The sequence below is a fragment of the Vidua macroura genome, chromosome 2 (assembly GCF_024509145.1).
Source record: "Vidua macroura isolate BioBank_ID:100142 chromosome 2, ASM2450914v1, whole genome shotgun sequence".
In the NCBI taxonomy this organism is placed as follows: domain Eukaryota; kingdom Metazoa; phylum Chordata; class Aves; order Passeriformes; family Viduidae; genus Vidua; species Vidua macroura.
In genome coordinates, this window is record NC_071572.1 from 99048593 (window position 1) to 99068770 (window position 20178).

General features: G+C 46.7%; 2 long non-coding RNA genes across 12 annotated transcripts in view; one reads left to right on the forward strand and one right to left on the reverse strand.

Annotated features, from left to right (window-relative positions):
* The window catches only part of LOC128803347 (uncharacterized), an 85675-nt gene that overhangs the window by 20245 nt on the left and 45252 nt on the right, over window positions 1-20178 (reverse strand). For 7 of the 9 annotated variants that reach the window (XR_008435697.1, XR_008435690.1, XR_008435696.1 and 4 more), the window contains one exon: window positions 5842-5882. This is a non-coding gene — a long non-coding RNA (uncharacterized LOC128803347). Of the gene's footprint in view, window positions 1-5841; window positions 5883-8302; window positions 8507-17324; window positions 17599-20178 lie in introns of those variants that run through there. The other 2 variants (XR_008435695.1, XR_008435692.1) reach the window with 2 other exon arrangements.
* Window positions 15143-20178, forward strand: part of LOC128803348 (uncharacterized) — a 78816-nt gene continuing 73780 nt past the window's right edge. For 2 of the 3 annotated variants that reach the window (XR_008435699.1, XR_008435700.1), the window contains exon 1: window positions 15144-15625. This is a non-coding gene — a long non-coding RNA (uncharacterized LOC128803348). Of the gene's footprint in view, window positions 15626-20178 lie in introns of all 3 variants that reach the window. The other variant, XR_008435698.1, reaches the window with a different exon arrangement.

Here is a 20178-nt window from a genome sequence, read left to right on the forward strand (position 1 = left end):
ATAATGTTGGAAAGCAGTTTGGCAACTACATCAATCAATTTCCTCAGGACTCTGGGATGCACCTTATCAGGTCCCACAAGCTTGTGTTCAGGTTCCTCAGGTGGTTAGGAACCCACTCTTCTCTTACAGTGGGAGGGACTTTGCTGCCCCAGTCCCTCTCTTGGGGTTTTGAGAGATGTGGGAAAGAACATTACCATTGGAAACAGAGCCCAAAAAAAGCACAGGAGTAACTGAACCTTCTCCATGTCATCTGTCATTAGTCTTTCTATTTATCGGGGCAGCGGCTGGTGGTGTAACCCTTGCAAATTTAAAGAAGTGCATAACTACAAAATTGTTGAATCTTTAAATATAAACTGACCGATTTCATCATTGTTATGTCTTAAAAAATCACACTCATATTTACAGTCACATCAATTGCATAGCACAATAAACATATTACGCAGCAGATACAAAACTGAGCATGCAATGTCATGCAGTACTTTTGCACCTTTTTAAGTGCCCTGTAAAATCCCTGAAATAAAGACACCAAAGAAACTCTGAAGACTCTGTCATATATAAACATCACTTTCATTTTCTTCAGCAACTTCCCTGCAGAATAATATTATCACAGACCCAGAAATACAACCTCACTCTTTGACCTTTTCAAAACAGATGGGTTGGGGGATCACCATGAAAACTGTAATTACATCATCTTCTAACACAATTGTTAAAACCCTGTGCCTTCTCAGAAACATGCTGTCCATTTGCACTGAGTGAAGGCAAATTTCTGGCATTATATTTTAATGACCTTATCCCCAGGGCTGAAAAATTATTTTTTCATTTGTTCTAGATGGTCCAAGCATACATCCACCACTTCTCTGAGGTCCTATGGCAATAATGCAGTGCCTTCCAACAAAGTGATGTTTGGGAGGAGAAGTATGAACATGGCAATTATTATTTTAAAGCTAAGTGTTCTTTTACATTTGTGGATTCATCTGCCTATGCTTCTTCATTCCTGAAATTAATTATCATGTTGCTGTTATCTGTTTCTTAGTAGTTTTTACCAAATTTTAGAATTGAATTAAATTTCCCTGTTCAGTTTCAGGACGAACATTCTTATTTGCATTACAGAAGACATCAAAGGATTTCACATATAAATGGTGTCCCATGCTCAGCATACAGCTGTAAATGGATACATAAAATGTCTCTTCTCTGTGCCTTGGCAAAACCACCTTAAAAACTGCTGTTCAGCATTTTGGTTGTTTATATACCAAGCTTAAAAAAATAGAAAACATGCTACCAACTTTTAATACTGTGACCCTATATATTTTAAAAGTCATCAGATCTATTAGACTACAATAAAATTCTAATGCCATTATCTTGCTTCTATATTGCCTCAAGTAGCAGTGTAGAAGCCAGGGGCTCTGGGACAGGCACTGTCCTCTAGAACTCCAGCAGTCTCATTTGCTACTCAGATCCACAGACACTGTAGCACTCGCAGTTTATCTCTGTTAGCAGATCAAAGGCACACTCAGGATTTGTCTAGACAAGGCACTTTGAGAAAACTAATCTGAATCAACCAAACAAAGTGAACTATATGTTGGATTTACACTCTAAGTATCTGCACAGGTGTTTATTACTATTCAGTAAATCTGCATTATAAATCTATTGAGATTAACTTCTATGTCTCATAGATAATTCAGTGGCCGTTTCTTAACAGGAACTCCCTAATGTGAGCCATAAAGCCATCCTCTTTCTTAAGACTTTTTCAGCCAGGAATGACTCGATCTAAACCTGCCGTTCTTAACCAGGCAACAAGAGGAATGATGGCAGCTATGACAGAAGTGTTCTGTTAAACTGACTAGAAGTATTTGGTATTATAATCAGATCATTTAGATATTCTATATTTAAATAGTGCCCTGTTGCTATCAAGCTTTCCTAAAATTCTAACTAATGGCACATTCCAAACGTGGAGATATTGCCCCTCTTTCCATAAGAATTGAGAGAACAGAAGTGATTTGTTATGCACCTGACACAAAGAAAAAAAAAAAAAACAAAACCGCATAACTTAACATTAGACACATAAAATACATATGTCTACATCTTACCTGTTAGATCATGCTCTGCACAATTGGGTATTTATGGGTGCATCTCCTCTTTAAAATAAACTAGATGAGTTATATACTCAAAGTACCTACTTCTCTCTACTGACTGTAAAGAAGTGTAATGTGACATGGTACACACTGTATATCTCTGAACTACATTAATGTGTATCAAGTTTTCCCTAATATTTCTTTCATCTTGGCATGCCCTGCTAACCATGATCAAGTTAATGACTTCAGGTTTCAGATCTCTGGCTGCAAGCTGTATCTCCCCTTCTCCTCTTCAGGTCATCTTCTGTGCATTTTCATTCTATATTTGAATATCATGAAATACCTCAATATCTGAAAGTCATATTTCAATGTTGGTGGCTTTTTTTTGGTTCCAATAATTCAACTGTTTTGCTACAAATAGCATCTCAGTGTTACTTGTCACGAGCACTGGTGTTTTAAGGAACCATGCTCACCTGTAGAAAAGACAGATGGAAAATGCTCAAGGGCATTGTCTCACATGAGATTGCTCTAGCAGTCCCACTGCTGAGACTGTGATAGCACAGTAACCCTGGCAGATGTACTTCAGCCTGTGAGCCCAATTCTCCAGTCTGATTTCAGGCAGGTTGGTGCATCCCCTCGAAGGCCCAGCCTTCACTTGAGGCCACAGTTTGGAAACTGGTGCTCCAGGCCTCATAAAGGCTTGAATTAAGCATATATAGCATTTTCTAGATAAGACTAGGTGGAATCTAGTTTCCTTCTGTGGCAGGATAACAGATGGGAGAAGCAGGAGGTGTCATATCTTGACTGTTTTTGACACTGACATGTATTATTCCTCTACCTCAGACACAGAAACACAGTTTAGAGGAAACTGATATGGGACGAGTACAAAATGGCTGGGAAATCATTCACTAGAAGTATTTATCAGTGGTTAGTTATTGAAATGGAAGCAGATATAGAGTGGAATTCCTCAGGAATCCATTCTAAATTTGGGGCTTGTCAATATTTCCATTAACAACCTGAATGAAGAAAGATAAAATATGCTTATTCATTACTGCAGATAATCCCATAGAGACCACCAGCTCACTGGAAAATAGGACTGAAATTCATATTACCTTGACAAGTTGGAGAAATAGTATTAAAAATAGGTGGCAAACTTATGTAAGGACACGTGGAAAGTCCTGCACTTTCACACTACACAAATAAAGTCTAGGCAAGAAGTGGTAAGACAGCAGCCCCATAGAAAGGAGTTAGGAGAGCACAGCCAGGGTTTAATCAACTGTGCTGTTGCAATAAAAAAAATATTAAAAAAGAGTAAACCCCACAGTGGGATAGTAAGAGTAAGATAGCCTTGGGAGACTTGAATTGGGGCAAGGTCCTAGATGGAATATCGAGGCTAATTTGAGACACAGTGAAATAGAAATGGCACAGAGTTCAGAAAAGAGAGAGAATTGTGAGAGGTAAAAAAAAAATAGCACACCAGTGAAGAAAATGCAAAAGGACTGGCACAGTTTAGTCCACAGATGACTGCAGAAGACGCGCCAAGAAAACACTTCCAGCAGGAGGGGTGGTTAAACACTGGCATACATTGCATGAGGAGTGTGTAAAACCTCCATCCATGGAACAGGCTAGACAAATGGAAAAGACAAAGGGTAGCAGATCATCAGGGCATAGGGAGAGGTTCAATGATCGCTGGGTTCCCTTTTACCTTTTTTTCTAGGATGCAATCATTCTGCATCTTCTAAACTTTTTGTTGAGAGCAGTTGTGTTTAGAGTAATTCTGCAAAGACCAGCATTTCTCATTCAGCATCCTTGGAGCTGAATGAACCTGAGCTTTTTACTTGTTATAAATTCAGTAAGTTCGCTACTGCTCAGAGTTCACTGCACTAAAGCTAAGGCAGTTAGACAGCCTGCTTTTATAATGCTTTCAGTGAATAAATTTGCACAGCTGCTACCTACAGCCTACATTATTGCTCAGCACCACTTTGTTAATTTGGAATCCAGATCTGGTGACTGATTTAGGAAAACAGTTCAGCTAATCCCTAGTGAATAGAAATCCTCAGCCTAAGATTGTACGGCTCACCAGATTCCCACACGTGCAAAAGCAGCAGCTGCCTTGCAAAGGGAAGTTAAAATATCAAGCACAAACTTTAGGGGGTTTTCATATGACATGCTTATTTTCCTTCCTCAGAGACCTAGGGTTCCAAAAGGAAGGAGTAGAGACAATCACAAACTTTCCCAGTAGATGACTTTCATAGTAAGGTGGAAAGTGCATGTATGCGTTCCAGAGAGCTCTGAGAGGGCAGTGATCCTGGCAGGACAAAATTCAGGGCTAGTGTTAAATAAATTCTGCTAATTAGCCTATTCTTGTTTCTTCAATCAGCCAATACAACTAGTGTGCATAGCCATGTGATATTAATAACCCATATATTTTAAACTATCTTCATGTAATTGCCTTCTGCATGATAAAACATATTCAGGTAGAGTACCGTGAATTACAGTTCCTTCGTGAGAGTTTCTGGGCTAGAATTCATTGTTATGGGAAGGTTCCTGTGCATCCTTCATGCCTGATAGGAATCCCTTGACTGACACAAAATCTGTTGAGTTTTGGGAGACAGCATAAGACCCATTACTTCACTCAAACTTGGCATGAGGTAGGCAAGCAGCTAGGATGTGGAGATAGGCCAATCAGTCAGGCATATGTTATGTACCATACCTGTTCCTGCAGTAGCCATCCAAATTTAGAAATAAATGGAAAAATATAATAAAACCAACTATTTTAATTACAAAAATGGAAATTCATTTCTTCCTTGAAATTATTGTTATAAAGACATAATAACTGCTCTCAGATAAGTCCTTCTGAGTGGCACTGCATTAGTGAACGGTTCTGCTGCAGCTGGAACTAGCTTCTATTAAGCACAAAACTTCCACCTACCCATATTCAGGAGAATGTCCCCCAAATATGATTCTCTCTATTCTCATATTTATAATACAAGCTTTGAGAACATTATGTAAGTTGTCTAGCTATATATTGATTTATATATGCCCCTGGATATCTCAAACATACGCCTCCCGTTTCTCATTCTTGCTGTGCTCTTGCACTGATTTTTTTTCACTTTCCTCCCATACTTTCTTCCACTGTTTCTGAGATTTTTTTTCCTTCCAGATTAAGATGTATGGAATTAACCTTAGAAGCTCATTTTCAATAGACTTATGCTTCTCTCCTGTTCTCAAGAGCAAAGAGATTTACTGATGAAATAGTCTCACCTGCCAATTACAAAATGGAGCTCAGTGCAGTGCAGCGCAGTGCAGGCCACTAGAGCAGAAGAGCTGAAGTCTGTTCATTAGAAGTAGGATATTCTTGTCCAGGGTTATTTTCTGGCAAGTGTACATTTACAGGCGCAATGAGAGATCTCTGATGTAATGCCTAAGAAAAAAATGAGGCTTAGAATCTAAAGGTATTCAGATACCTACCTCCTACTGCCCAGCAAAAAAATACTTAAACAGGAGTCAGATGCCCAAGGACCCCAGATGACCTTTGGGGATCCAGGCCTACGGTCCCATCTGAGCTACCCAAGCACCAAACAATTCAAGATGTTCTCAGGTGAATAAGAGTCTCATGTGGAAAACTTAACTAAAGTTTCTGACATAAGTATACTTCTGGGAAGTGAACTAAGTGTTGCTGGTCTGTTTTCTGAGATCTGTATTACAGATAGCCAATGTGTACCAGAAATGGTTGTGTGTAAACCACGTGTTGATTGTGTTAACTTACAGTTTTTGTAGTGTCACACACTGCTGAGCCACTCACTTGACCTGTAAAAAAATAAAAAGAGAAACAAAAAAAAGCCAAGCCATATTTACTAAAGTTATGTAACTAGCTTTTGATTAGCAAATCCTTTCTGAATATCATTTTAAATTTACAAGAATTCCTTTTCATATAACATCTTAAAAATTTTACCTTTAGCCAGATACTGACAGATCAGGGATCTGGCACCTAAGGTAGGATATACGCTTCCAAATCAATTGCTTCAATTTGCTGTGCAATACATGAGAAAATCTAGACTCTCAAAAGAGTGATAAATATACAGTTGCACATTAAACCATGAAGAGTCAGGTAATACAACAGGCCAGACATGTGAAGCTGCTGAAATCTCATTTCTCTCTGGAGTTTGCATACCTTGAAGTAACAATTCAAAACTAGTTTGAATTCTAGACCAGCACTTAGCATCATCTTGAAGCACTGAGCATTGCTAGTATGGGTGAGCACTTCAGCAGGAGCAGTACTATTACATTTGCACATTGCAAATCTCCAAAGCCACAAGCACATGCATTTCATCACGCAAATACTTTCATTTCTATCTAAGCAGATATACATTAGAGATACTGAAGGTTTCTCCATACATTAGCCACTTGATACACTAATCATTTGGTTACTTTTCATTCAGTTCACTCTAGAACACTTATTAATTTATGACTGAGAAGTAATATTAATTAATCTATTAAAAGGAGGAAATATACATTCAGATGTATGCAGGGAAACATTTTTTCTCTGTTCACTCTTAATTTACATCTTGATGAGTCAAATCCCCACTGTTACACTGCCAAGTCAAACAACATTTCATCGTCGATTAAAATCGTCCCACGGGATTGTAGAACGTAAACCTCTTTAATGAATTTGGTCCGCTAAATTATTATGGCCAGGAAAAAAACTGTATTTTGCATCTCTAAGCAAAAGTAATGAAGAAGACATCTTTTCAGAGCCACTAGCTTTGAGAGGGCGAATGCTTTGCAGTTTCAATAGAGGAGTATCGGCGGGACGGCCGCACCGCCCTGGAAGGGGAATGGCCGGCGCTGCCGCCCCGAGTGACCCGCATGGGCGGCCCGGCGGCGGGGTCGGGGCGGCGCGGGCGGCGGCCAAGGGTCTCCAAGGTGGGAGGCAAAAGAAAAATGGAACGAGTGGGGAAACCACAAGGTGTATTGGTGCAGCTGTACAGAAGCCAGAAGGGATTGATATTATCGACAGCCTTTTCGAGCTTTGGGCTAACCATGTATTTTTACAGGGAGGAGATGCGGGATACGGACACTTTTTGAACGCCGCATCTCGGCAGCCCCGTGTTACCGGAGAGCCCGGGGGGAGGCGGCGGCCAGCTGTAGCGAGCCCTGGGCGAACTGGGCGGAGAGCCCAGGGTCGGCTTTGCAGGCCAGCCCTTCCCCGCACGGACCCTTCGCCGCGGCCGCAGAGAGGCCGGGCCGGGCCGGGCCGAGCCGCGAGTGTCCGGGGCGGTCTCCGCGGCGAGCGGCAGAAACCGAGGCCGAGGCTCAGCCCCTCCGCGGCCCGGCCCCGGGTGACGGCGGTGCCACAGGCAGCTCCCTCCGCCCCGCATGTCCTGCCCGGCTCGGCCTCCGCCCGACCCGGCGCCTCCCGGCGCTGCCCTCTGGCAGCAAGGACTGCTCCGGCTGTCCCGGCACCGTCCCAAGAGGTACCGGCACTGTCCTAATTGTTCCAGCACTATTCCAGCCCTGGCCCAGTCTGTGCCAAGACTGTCCTAAGGTAGTTCCAGACTGCACCAGCACTGTCTCAGACGTTCCAGCACTGTCTCGAACGGTGCCAGAGCAGTTCCAGTCTGACCCAGCTTTGTCCCAGCACCGTTCCAGGATGTCCCAGCATTATCACAATTGTTCTAATGCTGTACCCGACTGTCCTAGCATCGCCCCAACTGTCCTAGCACTGCCTGACCATAGTCACAGACTGTCCCAGCGCTGTGCCAGACTTTCCCAGTGAATTGTCGTGAACTGTCCCAACATAGTGCCACAACTGTGCGGGCACAGCCACAGCTCCTCCGCGGGTACCCATCCCACCTGTCCCCCGGGGTGCCCTAGGGCGAAGCTCGTCCCCCGTGTACCGGCCAGGAGGTACGAAACGGAGGGACTTAGCGAGTGCAGCCCCCGCTGACAGTTCCAGGGCCAAGGCAAGAGCTAATCGTGCCCCGGGATAGCACATGGCCACTGTTAGAGAGACAAGCACGGGAAAAGGAGCCGGGGGCTCTGCGGATGGGACCCACACGCTGCTTTGCTGTGGTGTTTGCAGTTACTGTGCTCAGGGAAAAGTCAGCAACGTTTCTGCTCCCCAGGAAAGTCCAAGCACGGACAAACCTGCAACTCAGGGTGTCAAGTTTGCAGAAAATGGCCGAAGATACTTTTTTAAAAAATTTATTTATTTTTTCTTTCCGGAAATAAAAACAGTAAGCTGAACGCGGGAGATAAACGACTGTCTGGTGGTAAATATTGACCAGCAGTAGCAGCAGCAGCTGGAGCCGGATCACCAGCACTGCCAGCGTGTTAACGGCAGCGTTCAGAGGAGAGCAGGAGAGAGGGGAGATCTCCGGGCTGCCGCAGCTGCCTGCACGCCCACTGCCTTCACTGACTGGTTCGAGTGTCTGCGAGAAAAGATAAGAGGCTGGTGCAGAGAAACAACAACAATAAAACCAAAAAATATTTAGGGAGGAAAAAACCCAACAAAACATTAATCATTTGGAAGTAGCTGCAGAACCACTGTCCCCGGCCGGGGCGCGCAGGGCAGGTGGCAGCGGGTGGCGGTGGCGGTGCAGCGATCCCTCTGTCCTGCACAGGCCAGTCCAAGGGGCCAAGGGAGGAGCGAGGAAAATGAACCCCGACCGCAGGGAGACCCCGCTGCCCCGCTGGGAAACCTGCGGGAAATGGACAAGGCGCCCGTAGCATGGATGGCAGGACAGGCAGTGATAAAGGACTCCCCCATTCTCCAGAGGTTATGGAAAAGGAAAGTCTAAAACTCCCCAAGCACACATGTTTCAGTTTCAGCGGAGCGGTATTGAAATTACTGTCATTCAGTACCAGGTCCCGAAGGCTTTTCGGAGAGTCAGAAGTTACGTTTAGAAACGGTGTCATTGTCGTTTCTGTCTTTACATGTTTCCAATGCACCGGAAAGTTTCCATTCGAGCAATTTGAACATTTTACAGTAGCCACTCTTTTCCCCGGAAGCCAAAACCTGTCTGGGAAGCAGATCTGAAGCAGGCTGGCAGCTGCTCTTCGCCTCGCTTCCCCTGACCAAGAGGTGATGGTAAGGATGGCTGCACTGCCAGGACACTCTGGCTCCTGGCTTCACCACCGCTTCACTGGGACCTGCCCTGGGATCCTCAGCAGCTCGGCATCTGCCCCGAACGACTAAATAACTCAAAAGCAGCAGCTAAGCAGCTAACTCAACTCCAAAAGGTCACACTGGGGGGGGGGGGGGGGGGGGGGCCGCGGATCCCTAAACAGTTGTTGCTGCTTTTTTGATTTTTTTTTTTAATAGGGGCATTCCAGCTTTTCCCGACTCTGAACTTCTTTGCTTAATTGCGTCGTTTGACTTTCTGCTAACAAGACGTGATCCTTCGCTTTTTTTCTACATGTTAAATAACTCCTGATGTGCCAGGAGAAATAAAAGTACCACCAGACACCCAAGGTGCCGAGTACTTTAGCATTTGGTATTTTTACGACGAGATTTTAAATCACATAATCCTGAATTTACACCTAAGTCTGTGCACAGTTTGACAAGAGACGAAACCCCGCCTCAATGTCACTGTGGCAGGAGAGGGACAGGGGACACACAAAAATATGAGCTTGGGGACATCTCTGCGGAAAAGTGTGTTCGAAAACGGGACGCTGAGAAAGCTGACATCGAGGGGATGAGCAGGATGTTGAGCCTGGCACGAAAGCGAGCCTTTACACAGATATTTTGTTATCATCAGAGAAATCTTTGGACTGGGGAACGAAAAGGAGCGAGAAACTTAACGCTTGCGGTAGGGACAAGTGATGTCCCCATGCCCATGGTCCCGGTGCCCTGCAGCCCCTCTCCGGCCAGAGGCGGCTAGGCTGCCATGGGAGACATTTATGAAATAATACCCCCTGCTCCTGACCACAGTTCTGAAATCACTGAAGTCTTAAAAAATAAATTAATTCATTAAAATGAAAATAAAAGGAAAAAAAAGAAAAAAAAAAAACGGAAAAGGCAAGTGCTCCCAAGGCACTGGTCATCCAGGTTACTGCATTTCTTTTGCTAAGCGCTGTCATTTTTTGCGGTATATATCGTCTCAATCGTGACGAGAACGTGTTAAAGACCCCATTAATTTACAAGGAACAAAGACACTTTCCAGCTACACTAGGAAAGAAAAAGAAGAACGGAGAAAAAAAAAAAAAAAAAAGAAAAAAAACAGCAAAAAACAACCCACACCAAACCTCGACTCAATTGAAAACAACGATTTTGTTCTTGGACGGCTACCAGGTTTTTGCTCTTACCGTCCCGGGACTTTGATTTAACCTCAGTAACATCCTGAAAGGCTACAGTCACTTTGCATACATTGCATCGTACCTTTTCGGTCCCGCAATAGAGAGCAGTACCGAGCAGACGGCGGGCTCTCCAGAAAGGTACTTTTTTCGGTAAAAGAAACGTGATGAGCCGCACGGGGTTAAGTTAGACCTCTCAGAGATCCAGTTTGTATGAACAAAAATCGCCTAGTCTTTAACAACCTGGTCACACACGCTGGACATGACAACGGTGTCTGAAAAATTATTACGAAATTACGTGGGTCTAGACACACCCTCCCCCCCCCAAAAAAAAAAAAAAAAAATCAGACCAAAAAAAATTGTAAAGTGCCCCAAAAATCTCGGCAGAAATGACCGGTGTTAACTGCGGCTTACTGATCCTTCAGCTTCGCTTCGACACGCAGATCACGTCCATTCTCTCCACAGGTTTCCCAAAATCTCGCCTTTCCAGCCCATTCTGGGGGCTTAATCGTACGGAGAGCGATTTAGGGGAGTGGAGGGGGCTCCGCCGCCCGCCCTCCTCCCGCTGTGGGGCTGCCCAAGCCCTCTGGAGGCGTTTGAGCGGGGGACAAGGGGAGGTCACGGGGTCCTGGGGCTGCCTCGCAGAGCCCGGGGTGTGCAGTCCGGGAGAAACCTCGGTGCTCCCGCAGCATTCCCAAGAAAACCGCCGAGGAGGAAAGCGGGATGCCGGAGTCGCTCCTGCTTCGCTGGAAGTGCAGAAGCACTGTGTCAGCCCCGGTACAGCTGAAGCCCCCCCCTTCTCACTCCCTCTTCCCTCACTTCTCTCTCCTCCCCAGCTATATCTGGGGCTTTTATTGTTGAGCTTGCATTTTTGATTTTTCGGTTTTGGGTTTTTCTTTCATTTTTTCCTCCCTTAAGTGCAAATATCTTCTCTCCTTTGCCTTTGACATTTGGGGCTTATGAGCAAGAAGAGCTCTCTCTTTCCATGACACCGCGGGGGAATTTTAGGGGTTCTTTAAAAAAATAAAATTCAGGCAGGCGAAGGCGTTGACTTTATTTGGTGGTGGTTGGCAGCACCCGCCGAAAGCAGAGCCGGAGGTGGCTGAGCGACAGTGGCTCATCCCCACGGTGAGGCAGCAGGGACGTACCCCCGTGTCCAGCTGCAAACTGGGAATCTGCTGGGAAACGGGGCTTGGGGACGTGCCACCACCACACCGAGAAACAACTCTTTCCCGACACCCAAAACCGTAGGAGGCATTTTCCTGCCCCCCTCCCTGCTTAGGGGTACGGGGAGCTGCTTTCAGCCGCTGCCTCCGAATTTCACTGGTTTCTTAAGAGGAGACGCTGAACTATCACTGTTAGAAACTCACAGCTGCTGCAAGTTGTTACTAAAGAGCATCGAATCAAGTCTCTACCATTGCTGCGAGATTTTATTTTTAAAAATAAATAAAGGAAAGGAAATTAGATTTTCTGTCCTATTTATTAAATGCAGTAATTTGCCGTACTCGACCAATAAAAACCTAAAAGTTTATAAAAATATATCAGTAATAATGACAATAATACCAAAAGCAGCGCTCGAAGCGGTGGGCAAACCCGGTAAACGCCTGACCGGAAAACCAAGGCGTTTGGAGCTAAGTTTCGTCTTTTCAGTTCTCCTGCTGGTGGCAACGACGTGTCGATATAGAAAAAGTGAGAATTGAGGGGGAACTGCGGGGGGCAAGGGAGAGGCGGCAAGAGCTGCTTTCCAAAGGCGGAGTTCTCTGAGGTCATTTCGTCTCGAGTCTTTCGTCATTTTGAATATCAAAGAAAGCTGACTGGATGATTTTCCCCGTCCCTCGCCTGGCCGGGGTGATGCGGTACCTTCGCGCACAGGTAACTTTAAACAAGATGTTAAAACATTCAGGGTTCTTCCCCTGACCCTGACCGTGCGTTTAACAAACGCTCGGCGCAACTGTCCGAGCTCGCTGCAAACTGGATTCAGCTATGAATCTTGACAGTGTGGACGTTTGGCGTTTAATCGTTGCTACTTTTACTTTACATTACAGAAGAAACATGGGAAGTTGTTTGGTAAGTTTTTGATTGGAACTTCAGAGTTTCCTTCTCTTATCGTAAGAGCAAAGCACTGTGCAACATGTAGTAACTTTTCCCTATAAGGCATCTATTTCCCGGTGGAGAAAACAATGACTATCCCTTCGGGATATAAAGTACAGCTCTTAAAAACTTGGGGAAAAGACTTTGTCCTCCGCTTAAGCTCTTTCCCCCTCAAAAACCAGCCGGTAAAGCAGCGCTGAGGCAGGCAAGCTGCTCTGTCCGCAAACCTGGGAGGAGGAAAAAAAAAAAAAAAAAATGCAGCGGAGGCATTCCTTAGAGCAGAAGTGAAACCGTCTCGATCCAGGCGAGTTTGTTTGTAAACCCGGGAAGCAGCGAGCCCGGGCGGCGGCGGGGGGGCGGCTCCGCCCAAGGGGTGCGGGGTGCGCGGTGGCGGCGGGACCCGCCGGGGCTGGGGCTGCAGCTGCTGACTCAGAACAGCAACGTAGGTCATAACGAGTTTCCTTAAGTTACCTAAGTTCCAACAATTCAGCTTTTCTTTAGAGACTTCTAAAGTGCTGTTGCAACATTTCTGAACGCCGTGGCTTCTGCTGAAGCTCAGCCGCCGGCTCCGAGCCACCGGGCTGCGGCGGGGCAGCGCCCGGGGCGGGCATACCCACTTCGGTACTTATCCTTTTACATCTTGCTTTTATCATCCCATTTCTACCACAACGCTACTTTTCTTTCTTTACTCTTTTTTCTCAGAATGTAAAAAAAAAAGTGCCAACGCGTCGCACTCCTTTTTCAGAACAGAAGCGAGAGAATTGCCTACCTACTCTCTGCTCACTTCAGCTCTTTCCAATAAGGTTTATTCACGGTTCACAGTTTGGATCTAGCCTGTATTTCTGTATTTCCACTATTTACTACTTTCCACTACTAGTCAATTTTTACACCCTCAGTTAAAAGGCTGTTAAAAGAGCCCACTTGTGCCAGGGGTTTTGTACGAAAAAAAAAAAAAAAAAAAAAAAAAAAAAAAAAAAAAAAAAAAAAAAATCAGACATTCAACACCATCCGTCTTCGAACTACGTAATTTTCGTTGATTTTTTTCTTTCCCCTTTCCCTTTTTTTTTTTTTTTTCCTGCAACCTCAGCAGAAAAAGCAAAGAGTAGCCACGGAAGATGAGCAAGCACCGTGTTCTGTCGCAAGAGCAGCGATGTGGGACGGAGATCTGGCGGCGAAGTAGTAAAGCCCGGCATTCAGGGGACGCTTCAAGGAAGGCACCACACTAACGGAATTTATTTTATTCGGTCGAAGCTTTCTTCAGGCATTACCTGCGCTCCCCGCTCCGCAGGGAGCTCCACCACTAGCAGGGACCGTGCGTGGGTTGGGCGGAGCAGGAGAGGGAGACTTCCGAGAGAATAGCACTCTCCCCCAGAAAATCATCATCGCGAAGGCATCTGTTGTCCGAAGCCTAAGAGAACTCATCCGCCCATAGAACTCACGAAAACAAGGAGCGGGAGAAAAACCTCTAAACGTCACCCGGTTCGACGGCTGTGTTTCTGCAGGGCAACAATCGCCCGCGGGTCCATCAGGGGTATTTTTAGGGCGCTCACACAGCCGATGTCACGGTCACGCACGTCTTCAGCCTTCCTCCTTCCCTCCAGCTCCTCTCTAACCCCGCAGTGACAACCCACCGGCCTGTGTGATAGCAAGAAAGGATTTTCCCATCTAAACATAGAAAGATTTGCTCAACCGAGCAGGAGCCCCGTGGATGTTTCCCCGAGCCTGTTACAAGTAACAGCACCAGCAGCTCTACGGAGCCCCGAGGCTGGAGCCGGGAGCTCTCGGCAGGCTCAGACAAGCCCGGTCCCGGCCTCCGCCCGCCCGGGGCACAAAGGCTCTGCCTCCCGGGGCAGGAGGGACGAGACCCCGCTCTCAAAAAAAAAAACCCAAAAAACCCCCCACCAAACCAACAAACAGACAAACAAACAAACCAGCAACAACAACAACAAAAACTACCCCAAAAACAAGTTGAAAGGAAACAAACAAAACAACAAAAAGGAGCACACTTGTTTTGGTTCTTTTCCAGGCTTGCTACCCTGCGCCGTCCCCGCCGGCAGAAAGTTCTCCCCCGTCCCGTGGCACCCGAGGGCGGTGGCCGGGGTGACCGTGGGCGTTCAGGACCCGGAGGGAAACGAGCCCTGGGCTAAGCTCGGCACCCCTTTGGGAACACGTCCCCCCAGCCTTGGCGGCGGTGGAAGGCCCTCCTCTGGTGTTTGCAGTTTTCTTTGTTTACATTCAGTTTAGAAACATTGGCCTTCGTCCAGGAAGACGACGGTTCCCCTTCTCTCTCCCCCCCATTCTGTGCCCCCTCCCCCCGCTTCTTCTTCGGTGGCGGAGAAAATACTTAAGTTTCACGACACCCAGGTTTCAAAATGTTTTCCCCTCGGCTCCCCTGATTCACCCTTCGGCGCTACCTCGAAAAGAAAACGGAGCCGGGTGGTGCGTGCACCTGCCCTCGGAGCTCCCAGCCGAAGGGGTCGCAACAGGTTCTACCGGGAGACGGAGGGTACCGGCGAGCCGATCAGCGCCCAACCGAGCGGCGGGTCCCCCCCTCCCCGTGGCCCCGCCGCTCGGCTCGGCGCGCCTCGCCTCGCCGCCCGCGGGGCGGTGCTGTGCGGCGGCAGCCGGGCGGGGAAGCGGCGCGGTTCTCCCCGCCGCCGCCGCCGCGGCTGCACCGCCCGGTTCTCCCCGTGGTCGCGGCGGCGGCGGCGGTGGCGGCGGGTGGGGGAGAGCGCTGAAGTCGCTTGTACTCGCCGGGCTTTCACGTCCCCCCCCCGCCCCGCCCCTCCACCCCGATATCTTCCCCCACCACCCCTCGGCGAGGAGTAAGTGCCACCGCTCCGCCTTCTCCTTTTCGCAATGTTGACGCAATCTATAAATAGTGGAACAAAAGGACCAACTTCCTCGCAGCTTTGCTGAAACTGCACAAAAAAGGCAACCGGGGGGGGAACACACACGCGGTTATTTTTTGATTTTATTTTTCTCCGGTTAAAAGGCGAATCCTCCTCCTCCCTTCCTCCCTCTCTCTCCTTCCCCCCACCTCCCTACTGGAAGATCTTTTTTTATTTTCCCTTGCTGCCTCCTATGCTGGCAACGTCCTGCGAGTGGCTATTTTGCTTTTGCACCGAGAGAAGAAGCTTCCCCCCTCGCCCTCTCTTCTGACAGTAAGTGCCATTTAGCTACTGCCTCTTCGGGGACTGGGGGGGCCGCCTGCTCGCCTACCTGCCTGCTGCCCCAGAGAGCGGGCAGCAGGGACCGGGAGCTCTGGGGAAGCGGGGGGAGCTTTGGAGGCAGGGAGGGGACAGCGCCGCGGAGCGAGCGGGGATGCGCGCAGAGGGGACGGGGAGTCGGGGACCCCTGGATTTAGCCGGGGGGGCCGACGGGTGAAATAAGGTGATCGGGAGAGGGGACGGCGGCTGCCGCCCGCCGAACAAAAGCTGACTCTGATATTAAACGGGCTTTTGTTAGGGGGAAGTGAGTGTGCGTGCGTGCGTGTATGTGTGCGGGGGGGACACCCCGCCCGCAGCAAGTTGCCGTGCGGCGGAGGGCACCTCAGACTTGTTTACCGCTCGGCGCGGCGCTCACTGGCGTGTTTACCCTGCACACACGGCGCGGGGCTCCCCTCCTCCCCCAGCCCCATCCCTCTTCCGTGCCCCGGGGAGGGGAGGGATGAGCGGAGCGGGGTTTAAAGCGCCGTTGGGGGGGTGCGCCGTCAGGAGATGCTGATACGATCACGCGTAAAACAACCACCCCCCTCCGGTTTGCAAGTCGGATCGGTGCAAGCGCAGGCAGTCACCGGCCGGAGGGAGAATTACATCATCCCCTGCTCCAGTGATGCTACCTTTCGTGCCGCTACCATGCGCGCAGGGAAACAACCGGGGGCGCGCTTGACGCCCCCCCGGCCGGCTCGGTGCCACCCTGGGGGCGGCGGGGGGGAGCTGGGGGGCGGGGAGGCGCGCCCCCGCGTCACTCACACACACACACACGCCCGCCCGAGTGTTTACAGCGCTCACACAGGCGTATTGTGACGTCGCCTGAGTGACAGCCCGCCGCGCCAACGGGGGGGGGCGCGGCCCCCGACGCCGCGGCAGAGCACGGGCGCCCCGCCCGCCGCGGCCCCCCCGCGCCCCGCGGGACCGGCGCCGTGAGCGGCTCCGCGGGGCGCGGCGGCGGAGGCTGCAGGGCCCCGCCGAGCCCGGCCCTGAACGCATCCAAAGTTAAATCCAACTCGCACGCTCCAATACCAGCGTGGCTTACGCGATGCCGATCGGTTTGAGTTTGTGACGTTCTGTGACGTTTTAAGCGCACGCTGTAGAAGGGATAGCTCGTGAGAGGTGTATTTGCAAGCGTGGGGTGTCCGTGAGGTTGCACCGCTCGCTCCAGGAGGGAGCGGGGACGCGGGGGCCGGTCTCTTACCGGGGAGCACGGTCCTGATGGGACTTTGGGACAGGGATGCCGTCAGAGTAGAAGCTGTCATATCGATGGCCCTGTTATATCTGGACACTCCATTGTCCAGAGTGGACAATAAAAATATTACTTTTTTTTTTTTTTTAAAGGGATATAGACCTAAGTTCCGAGGACAAAAATCTAAATATGCTTTCCCCAGTGTTATAAGTGTAATGTTATAGGGTTAGAAACTTGTTGCAATATGCTATTGAGCTGGGGAAAAGTGTCTGTGGGGTTTACTCAGCCTGTGAAAATATTGAAGCAGTACTTACCCACTGCAAAGTCAATAAAACTGTATCACACTAACTAAAACCAACAAGAAGTGCTTTACAAATTAATATTTGTCAAGAATTGTCTGCCAGAATGCAGCAGTGTAAAAATTATTGCCAAAACGCCAAAACACCAGCATCATCTGCTTGCTGCAAAATTCAAGTAACCACGAAGCTCGTTTAATAGTACACACAGTTTTTAATGTGTTAATGGTTTGGGATTCTTCAAAGCATATTACTTTTTGAAGTCTGGGTGTTTCTATTTGTGCAGAAAATAGACTGAGAAGCTTTGAGCTCCTACTGTTACAAAAGTTAAAAAGAAACAAAGTTGAGCTGCTAAGTCGGCAGTCTGGAATGAGTCAATAGTATCTCCTTTGTCCTGCTAGCTTTCTCTGCTGTGGTGTATCTTTGCTCTATTTCCTCTGCAAAAGCAAATGAGCATTTCTACCCTCAGCATATTTAATAGACTTAGTAGAACTCCTGGCTTCTAAATATTCTAAACTACCAGTAGTATTCCAATGTGTCTGCCTTTCCCAGCAGAATACAAAAGTCATGCTACCATCAATGACAGTATGCTCACTTCTTTAACCACAGAGATACTTCCACATTTTCCATTATCTATATTAACAGAGCAAATTATTCTTGCTTTGTTGTAGTAAGCCTTCATAAGGGAACAAATATGCCTTGTTAGAGTACTCCATTATCCCTTGGGTTTTTGGTTGGTTTTGGTTTGTTTTTTTGTTTTTAAGAAAAAAAAAAAAAAAGATTGGGCTGGAGACGTGAAGGACATGTAAATAACTCCTATCTTCATTTACTTGGGGATTCCCTGGGAGTCTCAGAGGGCAAGGAGGTAACATAGCTGGCTTTTACAACAGGATGACAGGTCCTGACACAGGGTCACAGAGAATCTATGCTTGGCTAGCCCTGTGCTGCAGTTTTGTTTAGCTGGTAGCTAGTCCCTTGAGGGATCAATGTCAACTTAAGCATGCTAACTTCTACAAGCAATGGGCTGGCCAGTGACCGAGAGCTGTGACTGGCTCCTCCAGGGCTCCCTACTTCTGCTGCACTTGGAGCTTGAGTGCTGCTGCCAGGCTGCTTCTGTGGCTCTGCAGCTTGTCACAGAGAGAATTAAAGGCAACAGTACAAAGCAAGTGGCAACACTGCCTGTTCTCTGAAAACAAAAGGTGGCTAGATGTATTAGGTGGATAGGAAAAGCAGCTTGGGAAGGGACATGGCTTAATGACTGAGGCACAGAAACTGGAGCCAACTCCCATCACCATGAGCTAAGTTTCTGTGTACCTCAAACCCACTTTCCCCTAAATTCTGGCCTTGAATTGCTTTCAGTTGTTCCACAGATCTGTCACCCTCTCAGAGATAATAAACAAATGGCAATTCAATATCCTACGCATAAAGGTATTAAATATCAACCTACTTTCTCTTTTAAGATACATATATCTTAAATGTATTGATTAGGTAAGAAGGTACATGTGTGTGTGTGTGTGTGTGTGTATGCACACACACATACACACCTCCTCATACTGTCAGTCCTTTCTGGTTTAACTTTCAAAACCCACTGGAGATAAGAGTTGGGTTACTAAAGTTCAAAGAAGAGTGAATTTGTATTAAGTCACTGGGGTTGAAACCTGTATTTTAATATGTACAATATATAGTTTTTATTCAGTTTTATGTTACAGCATGAAGGCTTTTTAAGTCTGCAAGATCAAGATAATTTTTTGTGTTCATAAAAATAAGGCTTGTTTGTTATTAATTTATCTAACTCTGCTTTTCTTTTGATACTTCAAGTACATAAATGCGCAATTTAGCACATGATTAGCTGGATGACCCTTCCTTTCCTTTTTTCACACTTGAAAAAGATTATCAGTCAACTACTGCTGTATTACTGTATATGTGACCAGTCTGTCTCTACCATTTGATGTCTGATACTTTTAGGTTTTTTTGTAGTTTTTTGTTTGGGTGGTTTTTGGTTTTTTTTTTTGTTTGTTTGTTTGTTTTTGTTGTTTTTTTTTTTTTTTTTTTTTTTTTTTTTAATGCAGGCCTATAATTCCTAACAATAACAAGCAGTTTTCTCTGATCATCATAAAGGCCTGTGCTATGGATTTCTACAGCTTTCACTTAAAACTCTGGACACATTTCCATCTTCTCATTTGTAAATGGTTTTACTAACTTACATTTGCAAATTAGACTGTTTCAGACAGCACAGTCTTCCTGGTTCTGCAAGCAGGCAGTTCCAGTGTTTCGGCTTTTGCACAGTAGCACTTTAACAAGCAGCAGCCATGCATAGCTAACAAGACTGCAAGTCCAGTTACTGCTTTTTAGAAGCCTCTACCCAGCTCTTATGTTATCCAAAATGTCCATTTTATGTTGTTGCAGTAATATGATAGCACTAGTAACAACAGGAATGTGCAGTGGTTATTTACAATGGATAAGATACAGGCGGAGAAAAAGAAGTTTTAAAAAATGGAGCCTGTGGTGCAGGAAGAAAGAAGAACAGCTCCAGTTATCCTTTTTATAGTAACTGGTGTTTTATGGAAAGTGGTTAAGAAAGGAAGACTCTTGCTTCCTTCCAGCAGTTAGCCAGTGATGGCATGATACTTCTAATTGAAGGCTGATAGCATTCTTGGATAAACCCTTATGCAGGTTTCATATCTAGTATCTAGTATTGCTCAGCTTCTTCAATTGAACTTACTTTTAGATTCTGGGTCTTACTCTCTAACTATATTGATGGATGTCTAATAGAACAGTTTTCAAGTTTGGCATTAATGCTTCATAAAAAGTAACATATTCTTGTGAATATTTTAAAGTACTGTTGTAGGGTTTTTTTACACATACAGTTAGCATTGTAAATACAACACATGAATAGATGATATTAGCTAGACAGGGCATCACTTTAAAATATGTACATAATGTGTACACAAGATACACCTAGCACAGGCTAAAAAAGTATTCTTAGCATGGATTACAGGTTCAAATGAATACTTTGA